Raw genomic sequence first — 23,884 nt, forward strand, 5'->3', positions numbered from 1 at the left:
TAATATAACCCTGTAGTGTTATTGAATTACATTTTTGTAACAGTGAAGTTACTGTTACAAATATTAGTTCTAATGTTAATTTACAATTAAAAGTACATTTCTTGATCACTTACTTCAGTCAAGCAAGAGTGAAAAAAATACAGCATTTGGTGTTGCATGTGGTTGTTTGTGTAATTATTCATTTGTGAGAGAAACAGAAATCAGACTAGATGAAAGTGTTATGGTAATTGAACATTGCACTGTGTGTGTGTGTTTGTGTGTGTGTGTCTGTGCAATACACTTTATTTTTTCTTATCTTGGTAATTTATGAAGAAAGGTCATTGTTTCTCTATTTTTGTTGTTTTCTTTTGTTTGTCAAGATAAAATTAGCAATTTGAAGACATCATATTGGACTTAGGGAACTTGTGATCAGCACTTGTCATGATGGTTAGAAAGAAAATAATCAGTAGATTCATGGTTAAACATGCTGTCTCAAGGTACCTGAAGTAGGTTTCTTGAGACTGAAGTGTAACATGTGATGCTAAAAGTGGCTTAAATAATACTTTACCTGTACATTACCAAACCAAAGGAATAATTTTGCATGGTACAAAAAATGGTTGTATCTGAAATATGAAGAGATTTTGGATATAATCTGTTGGTATCTTCCTTCTTATACACTTAGGAAGTGGTGTCCTCAAAGGGGGGACATTTTTACATGTGTCCCCAAAGTATTTTTAAACAAGTATTTTTGTGTGTATCTTGAGTGGGTGAATGACCACAGTGAAGTGTGAGGTGAATGTCACACCCATCAAAGTGCACACAGGTAATGATGCACTGTAGCTGGCATCTCTACAAGGCGATAAACTGGATGTCCACTTACCTGCGTGCGTATCAACACACACACACACACACACACACACACACACACACACACACACACACACACACACACACACACGCGCACGCAATGTCCCTCGTGTTGCCTTTCACACTAACCCCGCACACTTTCACATGGTGCAGTGGAGCGTGCTGGTGTGACTCTTCTCTCGGGCTCTACTGACGGAGAAAACTGCTGCAGAGAGAGTTAGTGGGTTATGGTGGTGGTAAATGTTAGGGGTTGCACATGCATAAGCATTGGCAGGATAACAATTGCCCGTTGGCATTTGTGTTTAGTTAGACATAACTAACTCACATACTTTTTATTTAATAGTTTAATTCCAGCCTGCTTATTTTCTGTATTCTGTATTTTCTGTATATGAAGTTTTTATTATTTAAATTACATTGAATAGGTTTTAATGCCCATGTAAATATAGATGCAATGTTGTTTGGACATTGCTCAAACAAGGCTACACAAGGCTAAAAGAATGTAAGACATTATTACTTCTCATAATTTCTTGTTATCATGACACAACTTTTAATGAGTTTGACATAATAAGCTGTATTTTCTTAAGATTGTGAGAAAGGTTTCAGACGTGTTATTAAGTAGAGAAAGTACCGTAATTATTCTATGATCACGGTCAAGTTTTGACATCTTGGTTTTTTCATGATCATAAAATAATGATATTGTGTCAATCTCATGATAACAACCTTGTTATGTTTTCATGCACACAGCATGTTTTCATGATCATAAAGAAAATCCTCTTTATTCATGTCCACTCTGACCGTTCATGTGCAAGAATGAATATGACTTAGTTCTTTCACTATACATTTATATCTTAGATTGATCATTATTTGATCACTTACAGATTCTCAGACTCAATTTAATAAAACATGATTCATGTTACATGTCTCTACACAGACATGCACGCAGACACAGGAATAATTAAGCACTTTATCAGGGCACAAGGAGGCATATGCTGCACCACAAAGGATATATCCAATCTGTAGTATACAACATGTTGAAGTCATGTGTAATTGCACAGCTTTTATGACTTAGACTGTGAAATTACTGAAAACTGTCCTCGACCAGAGAAGATGTCAGGGCCACAGAAAAAACAATCATTCATCTTATGAAAGAAAGAATGAGAAAGGAGCACCACGTACCACACAGCAAGTAGACATTCACAGTGAAATGCTTTGGATTCAGCTGACTCTACTTATTCTCCCATGCCCTCTCACTGTATGGCTATCACAGAAGAGTCAGTGGCAGCTGTAATTATTATACCTCAGCCCTTTTGTTCTCTGTACCATTTATGATTTTTACTTTCTGTAGAGGAACTGTTCACATCTTCATGGTTATCTGCGCCACAGGGTTTTATTACATTACATATTATGTTGCATGTGACACATAAAAAACAAAACATTAATGAGCGGAAGGGACTGTGCATTGTGTTATTGCAACTGTGTTTGTATTGATTGTGCAACTCAGATATACGGTTAATTTATTTGTTCAGTTTTGAAACCTTATATGCTTGAAAATATATACATTTAGGATTACGACTGTTTTCATTTTAAACACATAGGGGTTTTCTTATGCTGTGGTCAAATTCATGTTCTATTAGCCTCCTTATTCCTGCTTCTAGCATGACTAAATTAGTCTCCGTATTGGTTAACTGGGCTGAAAACATTCCCCATTAAGGTAACAAGATTGTACTTTCTCCCACATGATTCTGCCCCTAACCAAATTAGAACACTCATTTACATAAGCGAGATGAATGAGAAAGGAGGAAAACACATTTCTCTCTGGAAAATAAGTGCACTGTTTGACGAAGTGGGAATCTCAGATGAGATGTCGCAGCCTATTAGAATGGCCATGCTTCATCATTTTTTCATACTGCGTATTGCTGTAATCACTTTTAAGTGTTCTGACTGATCAAATGGCAGAACGTGTGATTGTAAAATGCAAGTTAGAAGAATGCATTTTGTTTTATAATGGATTGTTCGTGAACAAACCAGAGCGGTAGGCAGCACTTTCTTTCACTGTAAAATTACATTATCCATGTATTTTAAATATTGTAGTAATTACATATAGTATGAGTGATGGATTTAGCTAATTTCTCCTCTTACCTTAATTTAGATTCACAAAAAAGAGTTCCAATAAGCCCACAATACCAAATAACATTCAGTATGATACAACAATATTGCACATTACTGATGCTGCTTATTACCTTGTTAAAATACAAAAAACACTAGAAACTAGTGCTGTCAAACGATTAAAATATTTAAACGTGAATTAATCGCATTAATGTCATAGTTAACTCACAATTAATTGCACATTTTTCTCTATTCTAAATGTCCCTTGATTTCTTTTCTTTTATTTTAATGGTCTTATCAACATGATACGATACTTTTAAAACGGTGCCTGAAACGAAAGATTTATATATGTGTGTGTGTGTGTGTATATATATATATATATATATATATATATATATATATATATATATATAAATCGTTAGAATCCTCTACAGTGAAATATGGTCACACTTTACACCGTTTAGCTGTCAGCATTTTAACCGTGTTTACTCCAGCTGCTAGCTAACAGTAGGCTAACGATACCTGCTGCTAAGTGTAGTGTTAACTAGCGTCCCGTGCGGTGATGTTTCAGTTCCCTCTAATGTCCGTTTTCGGAGCATCAGAGAGAAGCGCAGGCATTTAAGTGGCACCTAAATAAGGCACCGAAATCTGCGTTGCTATTCGGTCCAGTAGATAACGGTCGTTAAGGCACCAGTGCCGTATTAGCACTGGGTCTCGGACCCCCCACCCCCCCAAATAAAAACTCTTCGGATCTACACGATTCACGTGGATGACATTTTCCCATTCAAAACGGCGATTTTCCCCTAGTTTGCAGGTATGTACTACTCTTTGGCCGGCTCGCAAACCCAAACAAGTGTATCTGTTATTTTGTTTCCGGTCTAGCTAGATCCGGTGTGTTGTTGTTTTTCTAACGTTACTAGTTGTTGCAACAGCATGTGAAAAAAACTACAAAGTTTACTAGGCCAAAAAGAACGTTAATCTCGCGATACAAAAATGTACAGCGTTAAAATGGGTTTGCGTTAATGCCGTTAATAACGCGTTTAACTGACAGCACTACTAGAAACACATTATATAAGCATACCTTGCATTAAAACTCAAATATTTACCAAGAGACCCCTCTGCCTCTCCTCTGTCCTCAACACACCCGCTCAGTGAACAGTGCAGCCAGACACGCAGTAAGGTTTGTTTGTGTACCAAAAACAGCACCACAATTTACTGCAATCAGACACTGTGTATGGGCCGGGGCACCTGGGGCGCTCTGTGTGTGCTCCTACCCTGCGGTGAAATTGCTGTCAACACTTTTCCCTCCTTTCAGCGTTGGTAGGCTGTGGTAAGCAGTGTTGCTCTGTCCACTATCCACCCCTCCCCCACTGAGAGGAACACCATGCTACATTCACCACGACACATTTACTATCTTTGGCTCTCCAACTTGCATGGAGAAAATGATCGTTTTCTTTATATTGTGCCCTTCTCGCTATACCGCGCTTTGTTTCTTTTCTCTTGCACAAAACCGGTAGTCTGGAAGCAAATTGATTTTACTGTTTGCTTTAGTTTGCAGGCGAATCAGACAGTAGCGTCCCATGAATATGAAATAAAATGTCTTTATTACTGTCTGCTGCTGAATGAAAAGTGCTACTTTACTGCAGGCAGCTGTAACAAACGTTGATATAATGAAGGAAAACAAATGTTGAAAGATGTCTAGCATTTCAATCAAATCAAATCACTGTTTTGACCACAATAATATTCGGCTTGTTTAAATTCCAGTGGAACATTCTGCACTGTATATTGAACAACCTATACAATCCCGTGGCTTTGACATGTGTGAGTGTATGAGTGACTCATTGACTCAGACCATTAGCGAGATAATGTAGACAGTTGCTAGGGAGAGAGAGATAGAGATAGAGAGAGAGATCCCCACTTTGCATAAACCCCCCGGGAGAGTGTAGAAGTGGCGTCATGAATAATGCATAACCGCTTAATTTATGGCCAAACTTTAAATAGCGCTGAAACACAGGAGACGCCACTATATGAAAATCCATCTTCTTACATTATTTGCCTAGCGAGTATGCTTTTAAACCCACGATCTAAGACAGAGTAATTAAACAATATCCAGACAATGATAAACAGAATAATATCACATCTTGTGTGCGTCTCTATTTGGCAAATTAATTAATTAATTGAGATAAGTTTGTTTTTTGATTCCTGCATTTCATTTAGTTCTTATACACCATTTCCTGTTCACCAACGCGTGCCAGACACTATCCCAAATGACCTGCCTAGTTAAATATTATAACATCACAACACACAACACAGACTGCAGAAGAGTTGCTCTGCAGTCAGTGTGTTTTAAGTCTGTGGGCAACGCCACAAAATCAATAATTACTATAAGGCTGGCAGTAAACTTAGAGAACGGACCTTTAAATCCAAGTCAGTAGAGAAAGGTAAATAATACATCAAAATAAATTACATATAATGTTAAATGACGATAATCACATTTGCATACCATGACACAGTACCATACAGATAGTATTATAGTAGTACTTTAGCATTGAGTATCAAGGTATCGATGTAAAATCAACAGTAAGCCACTTACCTGCCAATTCAGGTTCATGACTCACACCACCGTTGTCAAACTAAGGGTTTATTTTTTATTTTACTTGAGGTGACATGGTACTGGAGGCTATGAAGCATGCAGAAACTCAAATGTGATATGCGGTGCATTAAAAAACAGCAACAGGGAGTTGATTTCAGTCTGTGCTGCCTACCTTCACCCATCCTCTGCTCCTCTCCTTCATGGTAATGAGGCGATGAATGGCAGCATGTCTACAGGCAGGGGAAGCAGACGCGCCATGCAGCTGTGGACTCCTACGCATGAGACACACACGCATTTCTTCGCATCCCTCAGGCTCCCACCTGAGGGCCTGGTACTTAAATGACAGAGTGGTGGAGGTGGGTAGGACGGATTGGTAGAGACTGACGCCCTACGGTGGTGGCAGGAAGGAAGAGGAAAGTAGGAGGCTGTGTGACCTGGGAGAGGGAGATGATGTGTTGTTGTTTGCATTCTTTTGTCTTGAGTAATAAAACAATGTATGTTCTATATATTTTGTCTGCAGTGTGTCAGTAATGTCTAACTGTCTTATTGTGTATATTTGTATAAAGGAGCGTGAGGAAGGTATCCTGCCCACCAAACCAGCATTCTGTTCCTTAATAAGACAGCGTGGTCTTAGTTACCTTACTGTTGATCCAATTAAAATGATGGATGCTGTCAGAACTCAATTAAATTGAGAAACTCAGAAGACCTGTACTGAGTGGAGGAAAGTTCCAACCCTTTACATTGCTGTCATTTGTCATTAGATCAGGCTTTCCCGACAATTTGTTTTAATTGTTTGCAGTAATGACAAGTGCAACCTTCTGTAGAGATTTGCCTTGAATATTGCTTTGATCCTCTACTGGATCCTCCACTTCCAACTATGAATTTCCACTCCTGCTCCATGTCAGGCTTGATTAGATTAGATTTATTGTCATTGTGCAGAGTACAAGTACAAAGACAACGAAATGCAGTTGTTACAACACTAAATGGAGAACATGGAGATACCTTGTGCTTAGCTGCTTTGCCACACAGCATGAATCATGTCACTGTTCTTTTGTGATTACTGGGTTAGGTGGGGAAAAATGGATCAGTGGGTTACTATAAGGCCTTATCCAAATGGTGTGGATTACAAAGGGGGAATAAAGAAGAAGCTAGGATCATAATGAAGATACGGAAGTACGACCATATCACACCCATCCTTCACTCCCTCCAATGGCTTCCTGTCTCATACAGGATTGAGTTAAGAATCTCCCTACTTACCCATCAGTGCATCCCCGGCAATGCCCCTCCCTACCTGAAAGAACTACTCGCACCACAAATCTCCTCACGTAACCTCCGCTCTGGAAACAAAGTCCTTCTTCTACCCCTCAGGACCAAGCTCTGCACCATGGGGGATCGGGCTTTCTGCTCAGCCGCTCCTCGCCTGTGGAATTCCCTCTCAGACAACCTGAGAGCTCCACAAACCACTGACTCATTCAAGACGGGCCTAAAAACCTTTCTTTTTAAGCAAGCTTAAATCCTCATTTTTTCTTTATTTCTTTGTCTTTATTTATTTGGTTTGCTTCTGTTTTTACCCTGTTCTTAAACTCCTGTAGCACTTTGGGATTGATTTTTCAATGAAATGTGCTCTACAAATAAAATGTATTATTATTATTATTATTATTATTATTATAAAGACCCAGAGGACAGAAAAGGCTCAGAGAGTAAAATAACAGTAAATTTGAATGTAGGAATGATGGAACAAAAATACAGTTTGTGTTATTTATATAAAGTGAAGCATGATTCCACAACTGCTTAAGAAATTTGACAATATTTGCATTGCGACTATTTGTGGTATGTTTGTCCTGTCAGATTTAACAATTGGTGCATGTATATTGTACAGCTTACAGTGCTTGAAATGACAGCTGTCTTAAGCAATGTGATAGGGTGCAAAAAGACAAACCAAACCCAGAGTGTTGGAGTAAGAATGGCAACAGGACTGACTTAAATAGGCCTAGCGACAAGCTAACAGGCACTATAGAAGTACACCTTACAGCAATTATAATTGTGACTGAAAACGAAAGAACTTGCAGTATAAAAGAATTATGGGAATATAATCAATGCGTGTTCAGACAGAATGCAAAGCAAACATTCAGACTCTTAAGGATTGCAGCAAGAACTCCAGTTTTCTGTTAGTATCCATTAATCTCTCCTGCTATTTGTTTAATCTCTGTACATTTGTGAAGTAAATGTATTAAGCCATGGGATAACCACCAAATCTTTTTCCTAAGTCACAACATTTTCAACCAGTGCTGTCTATCTGTATATTTGTATTGCTTCAGTATGCAATCTTTCTACCTCTTGCTTCCCATCCTTTCTGACTTCACACTTAGTCACTTCCAGACATGTACAGTTTTTCACATTGGTTTGGTTTTGAATGGATAGCTTGTTGTATCTTTCAAATGTCTCCCAAAAGAGAGTTCTCCCCACAATCTCACCACAGTTGATAGCTCTGCTTCCAGAACATTGTACAGAGATCAAAAGTGTATCAATCAGCATTCTGGCATTGTCTCCTTCTCTTGCTCCTGCAGTGAGATGGTGTCTATGAGGTTATACATGTCTTGCCCTTTCTAATCCCTGGAGGATCTCAGTATTCTGTATAGTTTTGCCTGTTTCATCTATGCAACAGTATTGGTAGTTGGTATGCAAGTTAACATCTACATACAGTACAAAACCAAATATTGTGCTGACATAAAAGCTAGAGATGAGATTCATATCTTTAAGACAAACACTGCATAATCACGACAGCAGGGAGCGATAGGATGACAAGCAAACCAAAGGAACCGATTACCAGTTCAACAATGAATACATTGATAACAGCACTGCAAACCTGTCCATCAGGAAGAAAAGTGTTCTCTTCTTAAAAGTGCTCTTTTAGGTAAATGTTGCATCAAAAGATACACCCACCATAAATCAAACATCTCAAGAGTCATCATATTTAATACACAGCTCTTTTTTCTGCCCCTCTGTCTCCCGGTGATGCATTAAAAACACAGGATTCTCTTAGGGGAAACCTGTGATCTAAAAAAATTATTTATTTCCTCATGCTGTGAAGCAGTTCATCTGAGATGTTTTAGAAAATTGCTCCTATTCCCCCTCAGTGAAAAATGTCTAAAAGACTGTATACAGCTTTGTTGCCTTGGAAAATGTTTCCCCTGCGGGCTTTTTGGCCACTCCTAGATCCCTTAGTTACTTTCATTGTTTGTGTTTGTGTTAATATTTCATAAGGACGTTCCAATATTTATTCATCTTTTTTTCCACGTAGATAACCGTCTCACTACCTCCCTTGTATCATACATTTTAATGCACTGAGTGATCATGTCCCGCAAGCGGTGTGCGCAAGTTTTTCTACCCCTCCCTCTGCAGTACAAGCATCTTCATTAATAAAACATAATGGAGGCCTCTGCCAAGAATCACTCCCTTTCATTAAATATGGTGTACAATAGGCTGGCATAAAAGCTTTAATCCATTCAAAACAAAATGACATCTTCTGGTGTTGTGATCAAACCATCAAAAACATTTAAATTTATACTGAAAATGTATTATTAAAAATGCACTTTTTATTTATTTATTTTTTGCTTACTTCATAGCACTGAATTAGATTTAGATAAAATGACTGTACAAAAATACAGTAAGTCAAGTTTATTTTACTGTGCGTAATCTGCAAAGTAGCATTTTTCTGTTGTTGCTGGTTGAGGTGGAGCTAGCTTAAACTACTTCATATCAAGTTAATCATATTTTACAATCTCATGTTCTATTGGAATATTAATTTGTGTAATAACTAGTAACTCTAGCTCAAATAACCGATTTTCTAGGGCAGTGGAAACAAGCTGTAAACACACTATACCTGACATATTGTCATCTTTTAAGTTGATATTGCAAACTTGTTAACCAACAGTGGTTTATCTAGACATCCATCAGACACAGAGCAATGTTAGCATTGATGTGTAGTTATATTTTTGTCTGCCACATATACTGTAAGTCCAATATTAACTTTTTTTTTTGCTCTGTTTTTGCTCTCCACCAACTCCAGAAGGAAATATCTGGCTCTTCAGCAGCTAAATGCTCAACAATGTTTACCAGCTAGCCGCTAACTTTGTCTTTTAGCTACTAGCTGGCTGCGTGGTGACGCTGAAGGGGAATATGCTGAGGCGGGCTCATTATAATGAGCAACATGTTTTACATTACACATAGACCTTTAAACCACTGTTAATATAACATATTGATTATAATAGTTACATTCTACAACATTCAATTGCAGAATTACACTCTTATTCAAAACAATTTTTAAAGATATTTCATAATTGCTTGTGTTTCCCCCTAAACTTGCTCTGAATCTGGAACTCTACATGTGTTTCAGGAAAGATACAACATCAAGTTAGTGGCTGGACCAGAAGTTTGGAGCACAGCCGGGGGACTCAAACACAGTAGATACATATTTGCTCGTTTGCACATGCAGAGTTTTATCCCTCTCTTTCCTCTCCATCAACCCCGTCTCTCTTTGTCTTCATCGATCACCATCACAGGAATTACTCATGTTTTTTTGTCTTCTGTAAAACACGCTTGGCTGCTGGTAAAAATCCACTATTCCCTGTTGTTGAAACACAATACAACACACACCTACATCTTTAATATTTAACTTCCTTCCTTCATACATGGCTTGTAGGAGCTGAATTTTTCATACGTGCTCAAAAGCCTAGCAGTGTCTAACACAGTATAAAAATGCAAATAAAGCAGAACTCTAAGTCACGTGATACATAAGTGGTCTCCGATGTACATTTATGCAAGACTAATGTGAACAGTGTAAGCTAAAATGATAGAATTTAGACAAATTTTAAATTAGGTCTTAATAGGTAAGGAGAAATACCTGCCCTTTCTAAATGAGTGGTTGTCAGCTTCACATAAGAACCCCTTTGATCTCTACGCTTATTAAATCTTTTTTCTTTTAAATCCAGATCATAATGACAGGCATATTGTTAAGAATTAATCCTTTTAATGCCTAAGCACTAATCATGCAGGAAACGTTTGACACAAATGGTTACTGGAGAACGGAAAGGGAGGCTGATTGTAAATTATCTGTGGCTCCTATGGCTTGAATCAAAAAGAGCTCAATCATTGTGTCTAATTGTGCGTCTAGCACCAGCTCCTGTTGGCCATTTAGTCCAAGAAGTCCACTCTTTTCTGCTCAACTCTGTAAAAACTGTAAACTGAAGTGTGAACATTCAAGGTGAACAGGAGTTTTCTATAGAAAAGTTTAGACAATCTCCAGGAAGGACAGACCCTCAGGGGCTGGAGGCAGCAGCGTTACCCTGCTGCCTCCTGCAAATAATCTGCTGGCAAGGGATTATTTCAGCCTGGTGTATATTCTTCTCAGATAAGGGAGTTTGGTATATTCATTATTTGTTATTGTTTCCATTTTATTTGACCTTTCTTTACAAAGGAGATTCTCTTGAGATTAAAATCTCCTTTCTTGACCAAACTGGTAGCACAAATATGTTACATAAACCAACACAAACCAGCAGACACAGAGAAGAGAAGTATTTGAATTAGTGTCTAGTTTAAAATCTGATAAAATGATAACATTTGTAAAGTTTTTCACATGAGAGTGAAAGGTTCAATGTGGGATTTTTGGGGTGATGTTACGGTATTCTGCGCAAAATGGTCTGCTGCAATGTACAATAAAAGAAACATCATTATAAATAGCCACTGATCTTTTACTCTGTGTGAGTCTATAATTAACTAAAGTTCAGACAAATCAAACTCAGACCCAGTGGAAAAAAGGACATTAATATTTCAATTTTTCTCTTATTAATTTAATCACATTTCATATGCTGATTTGAATTGGCCACGCTCCTCCACTCAGAGTTGACTCTAATCCCAATCTAATTACTAATTATACGGTTGGAGGTTGATTGGACCAATCCTCCCAGCCATGGCCAATTTGACTCCCTCTGATGTCGAGCACCTTTCATGTGCGATGTCTCCCAGGTTTTGAGGACAGTGTGTGTGCATTAGAGTGTATATATATATATATATATATGTGTGTGTGTGTGTGTGTGTGTGTGTGTGTGTGTGTGTGTGCATGTCTGTGTTTTAATCAAATCATTATTCAGCTCCCCCAGTTAATAACAAATAAAAATGTTTTCCCTCTGCTTCTAGCTGACTAAAAAAAGAATAAAACAGCAAACTAAAAGATCTGACCCCAGGTCTACTATTACTATTAAGTGATCGGAAAAGAAATATGTTTTGGTTGAATTATTCATTCATTCATTTAACCTTTATTTGTACTGGAGAATAACTGCTATACAGCTTTTTTATAAGAAATAAAACAAATCCTTTGACAAAAATAACTGTTAGTGTATTGTGATTTTGATCATTTTGGATAATCTAGATAAACACAAGTACTTTATTCCCACTTTTTTACCAAGAAGAGTTTTTCAGTAACAGGGATACCGACAATCCTAATCTTCTTTTAATCATAGACACCTCTAATAATCTAGCATCCTATAAATTAGTATGAATCAGTCACTTGCAACCCTGGAAAACAGCATTGCCTACTGAGTAATAAAGTTAAAATAACAAATTGTAAATTTCATGTGTGACATTGCATCTAAATATTGAGAATAAGGTTATGTAATGTAATGTTATTTCCAGTACTGTAAATATGATTAATGAATCATGTGGATGTTATTACATGTCATTTAGCTGACGCTTTTATCCAAAGCAACATACAGTTGCTACATATGTCAGAGGCCACACGCCTCTGGAGCAACTACGGGTTAAGTGTCTTGCTCAGGGACACATTGTTGATGTATTGCAGTGGGAATTGAACCCAGATCTCCCACACCAAAGGCATGTGTTATAATGTGTCTTCCATCCATCCCGTAGCTATCCACCAAGAACGTTGCTCAAGTCTAATGCTGTGTTCCCACTACAACGTGACAAAGCAACAGGCTACAAGTCATTTTCAATGCAAGCTGGTGACGTGAAGCCACAAACTAAAGCATAAGTCTGAAATACTGCTTCAAAATACCGATCAGGACTTGTGGGATAACACAGACTGTATTTTAGTCTCCCTTAAGGCAGCTACACACCGGGCCGATAATCGGCCGTTGGACAGTCTGGCGAAGTCGGTGACTCAAGTCTGTTCGGTGTGTTCCCTGCCGTTGTCCATCCGTGGGGCTGTCTGGCCTTCATTTGGCCAACCTGACGTGTTCAGTTGGAGACAGGGCAGTCGGGACTCACCCGGAAACGGCGAGCGGAATGAGCGTGACTAAGCCTCTCAAAATCTGACGAAAATCTTTTAAACTGACCTTTGTTGATCTGAAATGAAGACAGATTCAGCACCTGCATGGCCTATTTCTTGCTTAAAATGTTTTCAGAAACACGTTTCAGTGAACTATTTTAGTACAATATGAGATCGTATTCTGAACAAGCCGCCATAACAGTCTGTCTTTGAATTTCCGCCGCCTGCTGTTATGGAGACGTATTACGTCTCGTCGCTTTGGTGTGTTCTGAGGCACTTTTTTTGACCAACTCGGGGAGACTGATCAGTCCAACTGCCTTTTCTGCCAACGGTCGGCCGTCTGGTTGGTGTGTAACTGCCTTTAGTCAAGCTGGGCTTCAATTTTGAATTCTTTACCTGCTCTGCAATGATTGAAGCTAAATGAAAACATAATCACTGCTTCACTGTGAGGGGCCTGCTAGAGAGCATTATGCTGTGCAATAATGAAAATACCTAAGACAGTTAAATGAGTTAGACAACTGATTGTAATACTATTTGTTTAACGCGTACTGGCCTCTTCTTGTTACCATTAAGCACCAGTACATGACCTCTCCTCAGGGACGTGCACAGGTACGGGCTATTGTTGCCCGGGCAACAGCCCGTTTACCCTGACTGGCTGAGCTGCCCCTCTGGAGAAAGCCTAAATAAACTTTTCTTTTTTGCTGTTGTGACTGCATCAATACGATAAGTCCATCATTAGTAAAGTTATATGAAATTAAATTGCCATATCATCCAATCTTTATTTATTTATTTTGCCACCATAACGTCAGCAATGCCCTCTGCTCCCAGTCACGTGACTTTGTTTATATTCTCAGACACGAATCACTGCCAGAGACGCGTTATTATGGATCTAGTCTTGCTTTGCCGACCATCTACATGCTGCAGAGGAGGAGGGTCTGGCTAATCCACATAGCATTCCGGGATGGGAGCAAAACGTGCTCTGGTTTATTGGCATTTCTTTAAACCAATCACAATCGTCTTGGGCGGTGCTAAGCTCTGCATGGAGCTGCTGTAAAATAGTCGTGCGAGAGAAAACTCAGATTTGACAGATATAGCTAGCTGTCTCAATTTACCATACAGAGATCTGAGGAGCAGTGAACCATAGTCCTCATAAATCAAACTTGGAAAAAAAAACATAAATGCTGTTTTGAGTGAGATACAGGTTTCTAAATGTGTCCTGCATTCAGTCTCCGGGTGAGCTGTTCAAAAGCGGAAGGGCTTTTTACGTCACTAGCCGAAACAAGGTGGCTAACCGTAGCATGCTAGCTCGTTCTAAATGGCAAAACACTGCTACAACACACACTAGTTCACCATAATCTACAAAAGAACTACTTACATGTCCCTGTTCTGCAGGTATTCCACGCAAAGTTGGAAGTGTGCCCTCGTCTAGAAGAAGTCTCCTGGCTAATCCTGTCTTGTACTACTGAAGTTGTAGAAACAAACAGCTAGCTAGATGATGTGATCCTTACCTAGCTACTGCGCATGTGTGACTGCCAACAAAGATGTTACAGCAGTGAGAGGTCTCACTCTGTAGCTAAAACAGAGACCTGAACACAGGGTGAAAAGAGGAGCTGCAGCAATGTGCAGTACAACAAAAATATGGTGTTTTTTGAAAATTAAACCATGTAAACCTATTCTGGTACAACCTCAAAATACAATTATGAACCTGAAAATGAGCATAATATGGCCACTTTAAGGTTAGAAAAAGCCTATTGGTCAGGGGATTCGACCTGAACAAATCAGGTTCTGTTGCCTAGCGCAAGGCATGGACGCCTGGCTGAGATAATGACAAATGCCCTCTGAATAAAGAAAAAAATCCACTTGTGCTTCGAATAATGTGCAATAATAACAGCCTATGTAGCAGCAGCAGGCTAGCGTAGCTACATTACATCCGTTACATTAGTGTGCGCTCTGTAGAGAAGAGAGGCTCAGGGTTGTCTTTTTTCCTGGTTAGAGCATAGCCCTTTTAAATGTCTGCACACGTCTCTGTCTCTCTTATTGATAGTCAACCTCAGCCTTGTTCGTTCGTTCCAGAAAAACCATCTCGACCGTCAAGGTTTTCATACCATACTGAAATAAGTAAGCTCAAACTCACTTGTGTACCCCATGTAAGTCAACCTCAAACATGCTTTAATAGGATAATACCTGTTTTAACGTTCTAAGGAAATTCTAATCAAGAAAATGACATTCAGTTTAAAGTGGCTATGTGTAACTTTCAGTTTGTGTTGATTCTAGCGGCCGCTTTGGACAAAAGCGATAATGTTTTTACAACACCTGCTGCCATAAAAGTCTTATCTTTACGGTGCTGTATTGCCCACTGAGTTAGTGTTACCGACCGGGCGGTCATATAGTTGCGATGAATGTTTTGCTCAGACAGAAAATCATTAATTTACAATAAGAGAATATGCTACAGATGCATCGTTGCATTTCAAGTGTTGCATACGGTAACTTAGCCTACTTTGGATGTATCGTGTGCTAAACCGGGTATCTCTGTCATTGTGTCATGAGTCAATGCATTAAGAGTTTGTTGTAGCAAAAAAACGTTATAAAAACTTTATTTGAATTGATTTATATGGCACCTTTCATGAAACCCAAGGACGCTTTACACAAGTACATGGGGACAAAAAGAAAATAGTAGCCCAACACAAACACGGACTAAAAGGAATAAAACCTCCGCACTAAATGGAAGGGGGACGTAATTTAATGTTGGCAAGTGACGTTCAACCACATGGTGCATTGTAAAGTTATTTTATGAATGAAATAGACATATTACATACCTGAGGGCCAATTCGGGTGGGTTTTGAATCATTTACAATCCCGTAATTGTCTCCATCTGTTGTAAGCCCAACAGAGATTGACTCAGGTTTCTGCCCGTCGTTTGTCACTTTCCCTTTTAGCTTTTAGTTGTTCTTCGTTTAATTTCCTTTTTTCTGTGATGGCCCTGCCCCAGTATCAGCCATAACTACAACATATAACCTCTAAAAAGAATCAAAATACAATTAGGCATATATATATAAAGAAATCTCCTGCTACCCTTTACTTGTCTGGATACAATAACAGTTTTTTCCGGTGTTACGCGGAGATCTGTGACCCATCAGAATGTGTGCCTGTAGAGCTGGTCTGCCTCCAGTAAATCATTTTGTGACTTTGCGGGAAAAATTGGACCTGGACAAAGGCATTAATAAAAACTATATAAAAATAGCGTTCTTTTCATTGTTAGTCTCGTTTGCTGTTACAGGTCATTTATGATCATCAGATGAAAAATTACACAGTTTCAGAAACATTTAAAAGTTACATATTGTTACTTTATTGCTTTTCTATTTCTAATTTTGAGAAAACCTTAAACCGATCCTGCTTGTTGTCGCTTTTCTCTGTATGGCAGAATAAGCCAAAGCTCCAGCCATGTCTCTGTGAAGCACATTTGAGTGCCCAAACATTACGACTCCTTTGTGCTCACTGAAAAGTACTGTAGGATGGAGGAAGGCAGTGGATACTTCCTCATGAACGTATGCATGAGAGCAGGAAGGAAAGGGACATACAACTGTTTTACCCCAAGAACCCTTATGCTTCCAAACATTTCCCTATTATTTCTTTTTCCATGTAATTTGGTATTAGAAATATGGTCTGGATTGATTAGGATTTGAACCCAGCAAATGTTCATTTATTTATTACTGAAAACTTTATTCTCCATAGGTATGATCAGCTGGATCAGGTTACAATACCAATTAATAGGAATCAATCAACTGGTAGTGTACCAATTTAGCATTCATATTTTACAAATTACATAGTTATTTTCAGGGAACATATAAATATGTTTTTAAGTAATTTATTTGTAAAATGTGGATCTGTAAAATAAAGCTTTATCATGCAGACTTCAGCACAATACACACATACCCATTTTGTTGCAATCAATTTACACATTTGATGAATGTAAATTTAAAGAATTACTTATATGTGATATATATATATATATATATTATATATATATATATAATATATGACAAAGTGATAATAATGTAAATGAAAATATAGAACACTTTTGATGAAGTGGGAGACTTTCTTTTCAGTGCTAAATAATGCTGTGTTATATACTGTACATCTACATAATATGATAGAGATATGTAATACAGAATTCACATCATCTTTCCGATAAAGCTGCTATATGATGGGTGAGGCTTTGAAGGTGTGGCTTGAGCTGTAATAAAGGCAGCACTGCCTTGAACTCAAGAAAACAATGGCAACTGTATTAATGGTGCAATTCTTTGGGGAAATAAATTGATCGACTTTTTTTGTTTCACTCTGGCTTCTTTATTCCCCTCATGTCTAAACTCCCATTTCAGAACACATTGGATGTTTGTCCAAAAGATAAAGATAAAGAGAAATTCCAAAAGTTTCAAAAATAAGAGGAGCGTTCCTGCTTTGAGTGCAGAAGAAAATAGTGGAAAATATTGCAGGCACTGCTGCACCAGGAGTCCACTCTATTGACATAACCTCGAATGAAGCTTTTATATCATTGTTTGAGTGTGTGTGTGTGTGTGTGTGTGTGTGTGTGTGTGTGTGTGGCTGTAACTGCTCATAGCAGCGTGTGTGTATCTGGAAATGTCATCTCAATTAGTTGTTAAGCCCCGAGTCGTGAGAGCTCTGACAGGGCAGTAATGAATGGCACCACACTGGGACTAAAATACACCCAGCAAACTGCGAGGAATGACCAGAATATTTTATTTCCTCCTAACAACTTCTCGCAGAGAAAGAGGGATAACTGTGTGGGCGAGAAAGAAAGGAGTGCAGCTGGTCTTGCCATAAAACGTACATTACATCTGCATCATCTTTATCTTGGCTGTTTTGTTTTGAGGTGCAGGGGCTCGCTCAAACATTCCCTCTAGCTTTCCAATTTCCAGCTTTGGTAGCTACCTACAAATCTTTTGTCATTGGCTGTGGCCTCACAGGCAACATTTACCTCACGTTTTGAGTAAGCTATAATAGCATCAGGCATCAGACGAAGACTTCAAATTATCCTCATTCCCTCTGGATGATGGTATAGATTCATGGCGGCTGTAATAGAGGGCTTTGCATGCAGACAATTAGGATCTCATGTAATTAAGCTTTAATTTAAGCTAATCTTTTATCTATCACAGTCATTACATGGGCACATCTGAAGACAGAATGTGGACATTAGGCAAGTCACATTAAAATGTAGTTGACTGGTAAATAAAGTAAACAAATAAATTATCTCCACAGCTGTGCAGCTCTATAGTCAAAGAATAAGCAAGTAAAAAATGGCCTTGACTGCAGATTTATTTATTTATTAAATCCTTTATTTGAACAGGTAGTTTCATTAAGATCAGGATCTCTTTTTCAAGAGAGTCCTGTGTACAAAAAACCAAAACGTAAAAAAACAATACATAGAATTTAAGCATAGACAGACGTACAGATATTCACAGACACACATTAAACATTTTCACTATTAATGGTGCAATAAGTAATACTGACAGCTAGCGTTTAAAATGGTTACTGCAGTCCAAATTTAAAATACTGGAGAGAGTCGTCTCCCTCGGCCCCTCCACCCCAGACTCGAAGTTCACGGGGGTTGCCTGGTTGAGAACGCTGAACCCAATGTCCCACAATGTCAGTGTTAGCTAGATGCTAGTCTTGTATGCCAGACATTACTCCACAGGGCAGCAGAGTAGCTAGATGCTGCTATGTTGACGGTTATAAAAGCCCTTGCTCTCGCGGAGCTCTTTACCCAGCTGACAGTCACCTTTTATTGGCTAAACGTAACAACAACAATCGCTAAAAAGACTGCGACCTCATGATCCTCTGTACCCGACTAACAGCCACCCTTTCTCGGCATAAAATACTGCAACAACTGCTTAAAAGACGTTGTCTGTACCCAGGTCACAGTCACCGTTTGTCGGCAACGGACGCTGAACAGAATAAATCTATCTTTGTTAATCCACTTTGTTTGGTTGCTGCTACCATGGCTGTAGCACGTTGTTTTTGTGTGTTAGTGTTTCATGTCTGGCAACCCGGTGTCAAAATGGGCAGTTGGCAACAACACACAGGCCAAAACAGACATTCCGCACCGGAATGGAAATTTCAAAGGAGAAAATACTGGCTTTAGCATTGTTGTCAGAGAAATGATTTCAACTAAGCATGTTTCCTTAATATGTAATGACATATTGTGGTCATTTTTTTTAATTTAATACAGTAAATATATTACATAAGTGTGATTGATGTAAAATACATACAATACAAGTACAACCTTTTAAAATGTTCATTTGAAATAAGAGAATGTAACATCATCTTTCTTTTGGAGCTCATTCCATTTGTATACAACATAGTATTTGAACCCACTTTTTTCAAGTTCAGTGTGAACAAGTGTTACAGCTAATGTTAAAATGTTCTGTGACCTGAGTATTTAAATGTAACCAGAGAGCGCAGGTAACTGCAGAGGATCTGTTTTCGATTTTGATGCTTGTTTTCAGCAGTATACCTTCTCCTCTTTTCTTCTGAGTGTTTCTTGTTAACATTGCAATAATTGCTACCTTTTCTGACTTTTCTTTTTTCTGCCCATTAAGTTGAGTGTTTGAAGCCATCACTTAACTAATATAACGGTCTTGTGCCTCAACTTCTCTAAACTTCGTCCCTCGCAGCCTTAACAAGTGGAGGAAGTGAAGGAATTGTCAGTATAGTGACTTTTGACAGCCTGCTTGATGGAGGTTTCCAACAGAGTCATGGTCTTGTTAATGACTGCACCGCACAATAGGCCTGATTTAAATGCACCAATCAACCCTTATCTAAATATCAACCCTGATTATTAAGTAGCTTCATATCAGTAGCACTGATTAAAGACATTTTATTATTAATTATTCCAATAATCTTAGCTCAGGGAGACATTGTGCTTCAAAATATCTGGTTTAAAGAGTCTCAAATTATTGCATGGAATTTAATTAAAGTTTGGTTAATTACCATTTGGCAGTAGGGCTAAAATAAGGAATATCACCTTGGGCAAAATACATCAAAAGAAAGGACTGTTCGAGTTTTTGTGAGCATTAGTCCGTCAATTGTGTGTCTGGGTTGATAGGATGCAATATAGTTTTAAGTAAAAGAGAGTAAAAGAGTTAGAAGAATTCACTTTAGATCATTTTTGTGATGTCACAAAAATGAGCTTGACAAGATAATCATACATGCACATGATAGGTATGATAGTTGTAAAAATACAGAATCAGAGGCATAAAAATGGAAAATGTTTACTTAGAATACTCTTTAAATCTTTAAATTCACACGTTTCTACACGGAGAACACTATTGAAGACAAAGACGCCAAAAGACCCACAACACAACTTTTGTAAATACACCTTTTAAAGCCTGAACTACAACAAGGAAGGGCGGGGATGGGCGGCGAGGACGCCGGCAGAGCAAGCGGGGCAGTGGACCCGCTGCGACGGCGTGGTCGCCGAAGCAAGCAGCCATCTTCAGACGCGAAACCATGCAGTGTCTGGGTAAGTCAGTTTAACACAGCACAACCCCTCTAGAAGTAGGGAAGACATACACTTTATCCAGGCAAGTTCATTTTCAGTCTTGATATTGGATGCAACACGTAGGGAAAACAAGAGAGGGGGATTCATGTTACAAGCTAAGTTAGCCTTTAGTAGCTGTGTGCCTTTGTGTTACGAGCCCAGGTTAGCTTAGCGCTTGTAACACTATATTTATTCACTCATCATCATGAGATATCCCAGGTCTGGTGCAGCTGATGAAAACAGCATTGCTATCTGTATATTATCCATTCCTCCTGTGAATGTGCTCTGCTCCTTCATACAGTGGTGGCCCCAGCAAAACTGAGCTGACATCTCCAAATGACATGGCGATGAAACCATAGCACAGTGTTCAGATTTCAATTCTACTCCTTGGGGAAATATTGTTTCAAGCCATTACTCTTCATCAGGGGGACGTCATACCCACTCTGTGCAGCTATTGTCCTCCATGGCCCGTGTCTTCAGCTGTGCCCCTGAGACAATGGCATATGTGATGTACAAGCTGCAGAACTCCTGTCATGTACCCACAAAGGACCATGGCGCAATGATCAAAATCCTTAAATGGTGCTTGCATAGAAATGTCATCATTATTTTGGGAATGAAATGCATCAAACACTATTCACTTGATGAGATGTTCATATGCTGAAATGGTGCAGCTTACAAAGTGCTTATTAAAAGGCAGAATGTCATGAATCACTTCGATGCTGTGATCTTCGCTACTGCCTGTGTTGAATATGCTCAGTCTCAGTGTGACTGGCAAAGCACCAATGATCCATGCCCGTTCCCCATTCATCTTCGCTGCTCACTCTGAGTACGAATGCCACAAATTACAGCCCTGGTGGATTCATGCTGCTCTAATCCTTAGCAAAACTGTCAGGGGTTATGTGGGGAACCCTGCCAGTTACCTTGGGGGGTGAATGATCTCTCCGACCTACCCCTACTAACCCCAGTGGTCGTACCGCAATGGGAAAAGATCTGTCTCTGCTTATTATTACCTCCCATCAGTGGCACAGAAGATGAATCATACCTGTCAATCCTTATCCCTGGTGCAGGTAGGCCATGTTTGTTTATATTGATCGTCAGCATATGTGGCACAGCTGCTGTCGGAGGAGGCTGTTGCTGGCAGAGGTTTGTTCACGCTTTCCCTTGGCAACAGTAGAGTTGGCAGGCAAGACAGCAGCAAGCAGTACGCACCCAATCAATACAAACAATGAAGCAGCAAATCAAGAATAATGTTAGAGCAGACAAAAATGGTGGAGAGAATAAAAGCTTATGATTATTTGGTGCTCAGAAACGATTTTGTTTTGGGATCTAGTAAAATGTGTTTTCATAATGCTTAACTATTCTTTCTTTGTGTGTGTTTAAAGGAATATGAACAATGCATGCATAGTAAATGATTGTCAGATGTGTCTCTTGTCTGTAGATGGTTAGTGTGAGGAAATCTGATTCCCTTGTTTGTATTTACGTCAATAGCACGTCCAAAACCTATATTACATTAGTCATGTTTATTTTGTATATTTAGGTAAATTAGATGACTATTGTATGGCCATGTTTGCACTACTTTCAGGTTAAGGAAGATTATCAAATGAAAGAGAAATGAGCCATATAGGTGTGTATATAATAGTATTTGAAACAGTTTGAGTGGAGTCTGGTGCCGCGGTGCACAAACATCATTGATTGATAGTCTGTGCAAGAGTTCAACAAACCATAGAAATCCAGAATCAACTGAATGTGTGAAATTGTAAGTGCAAGTGTATGAAGTGGGGCAAATTACTCAAGGTGCAGCATCTGGCAATGATTAGTGGCCATTAATTGGTGTTAACTGGTGCTACTAGTGTTTACAGAGTTGAAGGATAATTAGCTAGGGGTCAACTTAGGGCTGAAATTAACATGTCAGAACTCTGCAGCTTTCTTGTGACAACCAGGCGAGGTAGTGGTGGGGTGTACCAAATTTAGATGGCAGGGTAGCGTATGATTATGTGGATGGTTGTGTGTATGTCATGTGGATTGTTACAGGTATTTTACTGAGTGAGTCAGTGAGTTATCGTGTCGCTGTGTGCGAGTGTGTTTGAGATAAATAGAGAATGAATGAGTGCATGTGCCTTTCCTGGTGTGGATCACCACATGAGTCAAAGTGACAAAAATTAAGCACCTCAAGAATAGCTCTCAGCAGGGCCCAGATTTGACTTGCCAGAGTAAACAGTGAAAAAGAATACTCTGCAGTGTGTCCATTGGGGGACCTATAGCAGCTACAGCTACAGCACCTGCATAAACACCCAGAGTCAGTGTGGGCAGCCACCACACACAGCTGGGGACATATAGGCAAGCACTGTGTTTGGAAGAATGAAGATGCTGCTCTCTGTTTGGAGTTTGTTGTGTAAAGCTGATGCACCGTTCATATCCAAAGAGTGAGCATTGTCATTTAACTAAAGGCCCTGACACACCAACCAGACGGGCCGACCGTCGGCAGAAAAGGCAGTCGGACTGATCAGTCGGGTCCCCAAGGTCCAACTTGAGCGTACGCTCTGTGCGTGCGCAAAACGTAATACGTTTCCATAGCAGCAGGAGGCGCTGCTCTGTATTGTTTCCATTAACAGTCTGATTGTTTCCCAGAAAATGAAAACCGGCAGCTGATTGGACGAACGCATCACATGGTTCTTTTTTCACCGGAAATTCACAGCCAGACTGTCATGGCGGCTTGTTCAGAATACGATCTCATATTGTACTAAAATAGTTCACCAAAACGTGTTTCTGAAAACATTTTAAGCGAGAAATAGGCCATGCAGTTTCTGAATCTGTCTTCATTTCAGATCAACAAAAGTCAGTCTAAAAGATTTTCGTCAGATTTTGAGCGGCTCATCCGCTCGCCATTTCCGGGCGAGTCCCGACTGCCCTGTCTCCTGACTGAACATGTCGGGTCGGCCAAAATGAAGGCCGACGGCTCCTCGGACGGACGACAGCACGGAACACACCGAACAGATTTGAGTCACCGACCTCGCCAGACGGTCCGACGGCCAATTATCGGCTTGGTGTGTCTCCTCTATAAGTGTGGATGAGGGAGACCAGAATGGCAAGGCAGCATGTCATCCCTGGTGTTGGTAGCATCCATCACAGCACATGTGGAGCCCTTTGTGGATAGCTCTATGATTAAATAAATAAAGCTGAATGTTAACGCCAATGCGGAAGTCACATGAGATGTAGTTCCTCTAATAGCCACTAGATGCTAGTTTAAAAAAGTACAGGAAAGATGGAAGTCAATGGGAAAACCCAAGCTTCTCTCTAGCAGTACAACAACAAGGTTGCATTTTTCACTTGATGTTACAGGCTCGAAAGTCTCGCTTTACCAGACCCTCCTCCAAAGCGCGCCGGAGGAGAGTCTGGCTATTTCCTATAGCATTCGGGGATGGGAGGAAAACGTGGTCTGGTTTAATGGCATTTCTTTAAACCAATCACAGTCGCCTTGGTCGGTGCTAAACACTGACCA

The sequence above is a fragment of the Sander vitreus genome, chromosome 14, assembly GCF_031162955.1.
Source record: "Sander vitreus isolate 19-12246 chromosome 14, sanVit1, whole genome shotgun sequence".
Classification (NCBI taxonomy): Eukaryota; Metazoa; Chordata; class Actinopteri; order Perciformes; family Percidae; genus Sander; species Sander vitreus.